This window comes from Centroberyx gerrardi, chromosome 9 (genome assembly GCF_048128805.1).
Source record: "Centroberyx gerrardi isolate f3 chromosome 9, fCenGer3.hap1.cur.20231027, whole genome shotgun sequence".
In the NCBI taxonomy this organism is placed as follows: Eukaryota; Metazoa; Chordata; class Actinopteri; order Beryciformes; family Berycidae; genus Centroberyx; species Centroberyx gerrardi.
Genome location: NC_136005.1, coordinates 32,759,121 through 32,766,804, shown reverse-complemented (window position 1 = coordinate 32,766,804; position 7,684 = coordinate 32,759,121).

Sequence of the window (7,684 nt, the reverse complement as noted above, 5' to 3'; positions counted from 1 at the left end):
TACTGTCTACAAATCCCCGTTACTGACTGTGGAATGTTAAGTTTCACTTTTGTTTTCACACCGGGAGACTCTGTGGATTGAGTTCAATGCTGCTGGTCTGCTGTCTGTACATCTCCAAACTACAGACATAACGTGATGCGACATCAGGCGCATTAGAGATCGATTTAGATCCATTTCTTTTGAGTGAGCAACTTTTGATTTTGTGCCTCTGTATGGGAAACACTGCATCGCACAGTCAAAAATGCCCTCTAGAGGCCATCTGACGAAGCGCATCATCTCACTAAGCATTACCTGACTGACTGACTGACTGACCTGAATTTGCCTCGTGATGCCCTCGGCTGCGCCGTGGGAAGAACAGAAGCTGTTATTTCACTTAGGTGTTTTGGCTCCTCCTTGCATGAGTATCTGGCCTGATCCTGGCATAAGATCCTGCCTAATTGTTTTAATATTTATGTATGCAAAATAGATAGTGGGAATCATTCCCTGACTGTCTTGGTTTGGATTTAGCCCCAAAATCCTCCTCTGACTTCCAATCATACACACACACACACACACACACACACACACATTAGGTATTCAGTTTTTTTGTGTTTCCATAAGCACAGTGGATGGTCCTCTTTCTAGCCAGGCTACATTGTAGTTATTCTATCACAGAGCCATACAGATAGACAGTTAGTCTAGGTTGCACTATGATCTCCATGTTGCTGCTTCTTCTTTGGAATGTACAAGTGTTGGCTGTAAATATGGAACAGTGTCCTAACAGCAGCACGGTGTGACGTCCAACATGCTAGAGATCAGCTGGCATAGAATCACCAGCTATGCAGCAACAGCCGTGGAGAAGGATTGTGGAGATAATGTGACTGAAATGGTATTCTGGCACACAGCTTTACCCACTAACACGGTGCAATGGGCTGGGTGGGTAACACTGGGAAAGAGGCGATTCCAGTAGCACTTGCAGTACTGGGAGGTTGTCAGCAGCACTTGCAGTACTGAGGCTGTCAACTGAGGTTTACCAACATATCCTGGACAGTTTTCAGTAGACTGTATCGCAGTAAAGCCAGTTCTTTGTTCTTTGTTTTCAGTACTGCAAGTGTTGCTGGAGTTAATGTGGCTGTCAGTGAAAACTGCAATGGCCCGACAGTGTCTATGTATGGCTGTAGTCCAGTCAGCAGTGGGGCAGCTGTCACAGTGACAGTGTGATTGGCCACTTGTCCAACAAGCTGATAGTGTCTTCCATACTGCCTAACCACAGCTCACTACTACATCAGATAAAACTACTGGAAATGGGGATAGAAAACCCTCCAGGGCACTTTGGCTTATGGACTACTGGCATAGAAATATTATAACATCTTCTCTGGCAGAACATATGCATATGGAATAAAAGTAAGGGGCTGGACCAGAGCTGTTGTTGCTCTCTCAGATATCAGGACTAGTAGAGTACATGATGTGAGTTCAACCCCTCCATTCCCACGCTAAATTAACCCTGCAGCTACAGCCTTGTCAGCTGTGCATGTGTGTACACAAAGTGCAGTATGTGTGTTTTCTGTTCAGTTCAGTATGTGTTCATACAGGCTGATTGCCATCCTGCCTCCCGTGCTGTAGAGCTGGGGTCAATTTACTTTAAAATGAATCCAAATGTGGGTGGAAACTATTTCCAAGCAAGAGCACTTTCATTCTCAAATATTTCTCAATAGTTTGGATATGAAACCTTCTCATGTCAGAAATCGCAAAGTACTTGCATGAAGAAAATCTACTTCCTGAATTGTTTATTGAAAGTAAATTGATCCCAGCCCTGCTCTGTCTGTAGTGTAACGGACCTGTGCACAGCTACATTCAATTAAAATACTTTAAATATTTTAAAATGTTGAAGTTGAAATAGTTGTAACTGTCAGTGCCAGGGCCATGGTATGTGGACAACATTTTGAGCCGAGGGGCAACATTCCCTTCAACAGGAATAGATAGCAGTTAGCAACAAAACAAAGATGAATAACAGTGAACTTCTGTATGTTCAGTGAAATAAAGTAAGCTTATGTGTGAAAGAAGGCAACAGTAAACAGGATGTTGTCACTGTTTGGGATAATGTTACCCAACGCTTGTACAGTACAGAGTCTGGTCTTTGTCTGTGGATTCATTTGTGTGCTGTTATGCATCATATCTCAGACACCACTGATCCAATTTTGACTAAACCTGTGGGGATGATGCATCTCACCGCTGCGTCCATGCAATTCACTGGCCGATGTAAAGAAAATTATAGACATAGTTCAACACCTTTGTTAAATATATCTACCATGTTTTGTTATGATTGGACAGACAATCATAGATTTAGGGCCAAATACGTGCTAGGCCATGCCATTTTTGGTATTTGTGTCCCCCTCCCTCTCAAAAAAAGCCTTAGAGAAAAACTCTTTGTAGAGTAAGTTGTAGTTGTAGAGTAAGGATAGCTGGATGTGTGTAGCAAGTGTGATGTAGTATCATTGGACTTGCTATGGCCTTTCAACAACGTGACCTCATAAAAAGTTGTGACATGAATACAAACTCATTCCTCCATCACGAATTGGATACTGTGACAATGACACGGACTGGAATCTGTAACAATAACACGAATTGGACACACATTTTCAGCTAAAGGTTGGTTAATGATTACGTTTGCAAAGTTGCAAAGTAAAACAAGTTTGGGTTAAGGTTAGAGTTAAGTTTAGGCAACTAAAACAACTTTGGTTAAGGTTAGGGAAAGGCTTTTGTTTTGGTTTAATAAGAAAAACATTCGCTAAAATTTAAAATTTGACTCATGGTAAAAATTTCCTTCGTAGAAGCTGGGAATCGAACCCGTCAACAGCATTGAAGGCAAATGCATATGACCACCACCACCACACCCTTATTTTCCACTGCGCAACTTTAATGTGGGACTACTTCCTGTGTATATTCGTGCCTCCTTTCGGGCTGGGAATGCAGAATTGTAACACTTCACGTGCCACCAACACATTAACAAGTCGCGTTCATTTCACGTATTTGTGTGAGATCAGGTTGCCTCTCAAAGTTTTACATTTTGGCCTTTAATTATAACAAATGTCAACTAACATGGAACAAATGCCACAACCTCTTAAAACGCAAATTTTGTCTTGTGGACACAAATAATGTGAAGATTACCTTCCTCCACCATGAAAGGATTATGTGACAATAGTATTAATTGAACACGCCATTTTCTCTAGTTCGTCACATGAAAAGCTTAGCTGATGGTTAAGTTTAGGCAAGTAAAACAACTTTGGTAAAGGTTAGAGTTAGGGTTAGGTTTCTGCAACTAAATCTTTGTTTAAGGTGAGGCAACTAAAACAATTTGGTTAAGGTTAGGGTAAGGTTTTGGTTATGGTTAAATAAAAAAAAGTTTAGCGAAAAATGAAAACGCCACTCAGTAGAAAACTTCTTCATGAGTTGCGAATTGAACCCGAGTTGTCAGAGTTGAAGGTAAATGCATCCACCTATCCACCCATCCACCCTCCCTGCCACCCTAATCTTTATCTACTTGTCAGGATGCTCCAATACCCAACAGGTTGGTTGAAGTTCTTACCTTTGGCCCAGCTGATCCCACCACGTCTCTCCCAACCAGTACAACTGTATTCAGCCTCAGACTGGGAGTTTGGAGAGGGTGACTGGTTCCAGTTGAATCCACAGAACCAGGGAAGCAGGAGTTAATGGGTCAATAAAATATCCTGGTTCTTCAGGTCCAGTCCAGGCCAGACCAGTTCAGTTCAGTTGAGGCAAAATAATCAAAAACACTGTTAGAGCTCCTGCTGGCCCATAAGCCAGATTCCAGGACAGAGCAACCCAGGAGAGAGAAAGACCTTGTCCAGGAGAGTCCACAGAAACTGGTAAAATCATGTGGCAAATATCCTGGTTCTGCTGGGAAAACAGCCCTTGTGTAGGTCCAATCCAGTGGAAATTCACTCCAGTTCAGTCCAGTCCAGTCCTTTCCAGTGGTTCTGGTTCTAAAGAGGTTCTACCAGGTCAGTATCAGGATCCAAACCAGGTTCTATTCATCTGCTGTAAACGGTATCGCGGCCCATAGACTGGCTGCTTAACAAATAATAACAGCAGTTGACCCATAGTTCACAGATACCTCTCGAGACACACACACACACTCACATACACACACTTAAAGACTCAGGTTGCCGGGCAGCATAAGGTACAGTCGTAGAGTAATTTTATGAAGCATGGATTAATTTAAACCTGTACTTTGTTTCATAGGGCAGTGACCGATATGAAGCTAAACTAAGAGAGGAGTAGTTTTATCAAGAACTATTTCCACTAGTCTCTCTATCTCTATCTCTCATTCTCTCAGTCCTGCAAACCCAGTAACTGTGCATGTCTTACGGAAACACTTGTCCATGCTGATACACACTGCACACACACCGCTCCAATACAGAGCTTATACACATTCACATCAAACATGCTTACACTTAGACACATCCGTACACATGCTTAGAGCTTATGCACACACACACACACACACACACACACACACACTTAAAGACACACTGTTGTAATATGGACACACACACACCCACATATATACACACACCCTCTACGCTAGGGACCGGCCTGGTTTCAGAGCAGAGATCTGGTTTTGTTACAACGGACTGCAGATAGCAGAGGAAGAGAGGAAAAACGAGAGTCCCAAAGCCACAAGGATAGACAGAACGATCATTCAGGTCTCTCTGATTGCAACACCAGGCTTTTCACTGCTTTACGCTCCAAATAAATCCAAAGAGACAGACACAGAGTGAGTGATTGAAAGAGAGAGACTGTGAGAGAGTGAAAAAAGGAGAGCGAGAAAATAAAAAACAGAACATTTGCCTCTCCAGTAATGGATACTCTCAGTATCCTGGTTAAAAATGACACACACACTCTTCCCAAACCTCATGGACCGATCTGTAACTAGAACCAGAACCAATGAATTACCAGGAATCGGACCACATATTGTAGCCAGAGCCCACAACCCAGACTGGTCCATATACTGGAAGCAGAATCCAAAGCTTATCCCGTAGATGAAGCATTAGTTGTATTGTCCCATGAGTTGTGCTGCGTTATCTGTTGTAGTGGCAGCGAAGTATGATGCTGCAGTGTCCTCTGCCAGAGTTGTATTCTCTAATAGCAGCTATACCAGTATAGTCTGCTGTATAGTACACCGTTGTAGTTGTAAAATTAGTAGCATGAAGCTGCCTGAACCCATAGTGTTTTCTCCTCTGATAATTACAGCAGCAGTAGCCCTCTGCAGTGTCCAGGTTAAATTAGGTTTCTGTTGTATACCAATGAGAAAATGAAGAAATTCCACTCTCATTTAGGAGCAAGTCTCAAAGCATTTCAAGTTAAAGTAAGTTGCTGTAGTGTCCTTTGGATGTGTAGTTGTAGCCGTACAAGAGAATGGACTACTTTGTAGTAGTAAGTAGTAGTAGATAATAGCAGTAAGTTGCTATGGAAGAGAAGCAGAAATCCTACAGCTAGTACTGGTAAGTAGTAGTATCCTCAAGTAGCAGTGGGAAGCAGCTGTATTGTCCTGGGATGCTGCCGCCTCGATGCCCTGAGCCTGAATCACAACAGTGTAGGAGAGGAGAGGAGAAGAGAGGAGAGGGGAGGGAGGAGGAGGCTGGGGAGGAGGGGCAGGAGGAGGAGAGGGAGGAGGAGAGAAAGATTGAATGACCTTATCACTCTCACGTCTCTTTGACATGAATTCATAGCAAACATCAAAGCAAGAATACATCATAGCATACTTGAATAAATGATCCTTTACGGGGGGAAGAAAGTAAATTAAAGGAATAGTTCACCCAAAAATGAAAATTCATCATTATCAGTCATTATCAACTCACCCTCATGCCAGTCGAAACTCTGGTGAAGTTTGTTAGTCCATAAAACAATCACAGAGCTTCCCAGCACAACTTCGTAGCAGTGTTCTCCAAAAAAACTGAAGTCTTTGGGGACCGATCTTTAGAGTTCCATAAAGAACAGAAAAAGAACAAAAATCTTACATCTCACAAGCCTGTGTTCAATAAGCTTGCTATGGAGCGGAGATGCCACCCCTCCCACTAACAAGGTACATACTGTTTTATCTCATGCACATCAATTCACTGCTCTTGTATATATTTAGTTCCATGTCTATTGATGTAGCCTACATAATGGAAACAGGTTCAGTGTGTACTAATGGAGTTCAGATGACTATGTGGCAGTTAAAAGAAGTTTATATTGCTACTGAGACAATGCATGCATAATTGCGAGTTATATGGTAACTGATGTGGTTGAGCTATTTGAGTATCCCTGGTCTAAATGCTGCTTCAGAGGCTTTTCCACCCTGACAAGAATGCAATTCTGGGGAAACTGGGGGTTTGAATCTCCGCCCCGGTCCTTTCTGTGTGGAGTTTGCATGTTCTCCCTGTGTTTGCGTGGGTTTTCTCCCACAGTCCAAAGACATGCAGGTCAGGTGAATTGAAGTCTCTAAATTGTCCATAGACATGAGTTTGTTTGTGTGTAGTATGGTATATGATGTATACGATCTAGTATATGATGTAGTAAACAATATATATAAATACATATTGGGTCATATTAGGTCATATACATGAAGTATGTACTGTATATACAGTATGTAGTATGTGTATGTATGATGTAGTATGGTATATGACATGTATATGATGGTATGTAAAGCCCTTTGAGACTTGACTGTGATAAAGTGCTATATAAATAAACTAGACTAGACAAGTCATTCCATTCCAAAATCTGCATGACTAGATGACTGTGTGTGCGTGTGTGCGTAAGGGGTACTGTGGAGGGCAGGTAGAGTGTTTTACTAGTCAGGACTGTATGTCTGTATTTGTTGGTTTTAAGTTGAGAGTGTGTGACTGTACGTGTGTGTGTGTGTGTGTTAGTGTGTGTGTGTGTGTGTGTGTGCCCTTAGCGTGCGTGCGCTAAGGGCATGTTGAGTCTGTGTGCAGGGTTCATATCTATTCTGTCATCTGCTAGTTCTCACTCTGCTAATGTCAACAGCTGGGTACACACACACACGACCTAACCTAACCCCATCTGCTACAGGCAATTAACTAGAGCAGTTAGGCCCTGTGTGTGTGTGTACCCAGCTGTTGACATTAGCAGAGTGAGAACTAGCAGACACACACACACACACACAATACACTCACACACTCTCAACTTAAACACACTGTGTGTGTGTGTGTGTGTGTGTGTGTGTGTGTGTGTGTGTAGAGTTAGGTAAGGTTTCTGTTTTCTTGTTTAAACAAACATACACAGTTGTAGTCTGTTAAGAGTCTGGCAGAGTAGGAAAGAGAGATGGCAAAGATGGAGGAAGAGTGATGGATGAGTGATGGAGCAGTAGGAGGAGGGATAGAGGAGTGATGGAGCAGTAGGAGGAGGGATGGAGGACTGATGAAGCTGTAGGAGGAGGGATGGAGGAGTGATGGAGCAGTAGGAGGAGGGATCAATGGAGCAGTAGAAGGAGTGATGGACAAGTGATGGAGCAGTAAGAGTGATGTAGCAGTAGGAGGAGGGATGGAGGCAGGCCTGGCATTGTTGGCGGGCCTGCCCCCAAATAAAATGTGTTTTATTGAAATCTTGAAGGAGTGATTTTTAATGCTATAATATATTTATTTATCCAAAAATCAAAAAATAAATATATTGTAAATCAAAT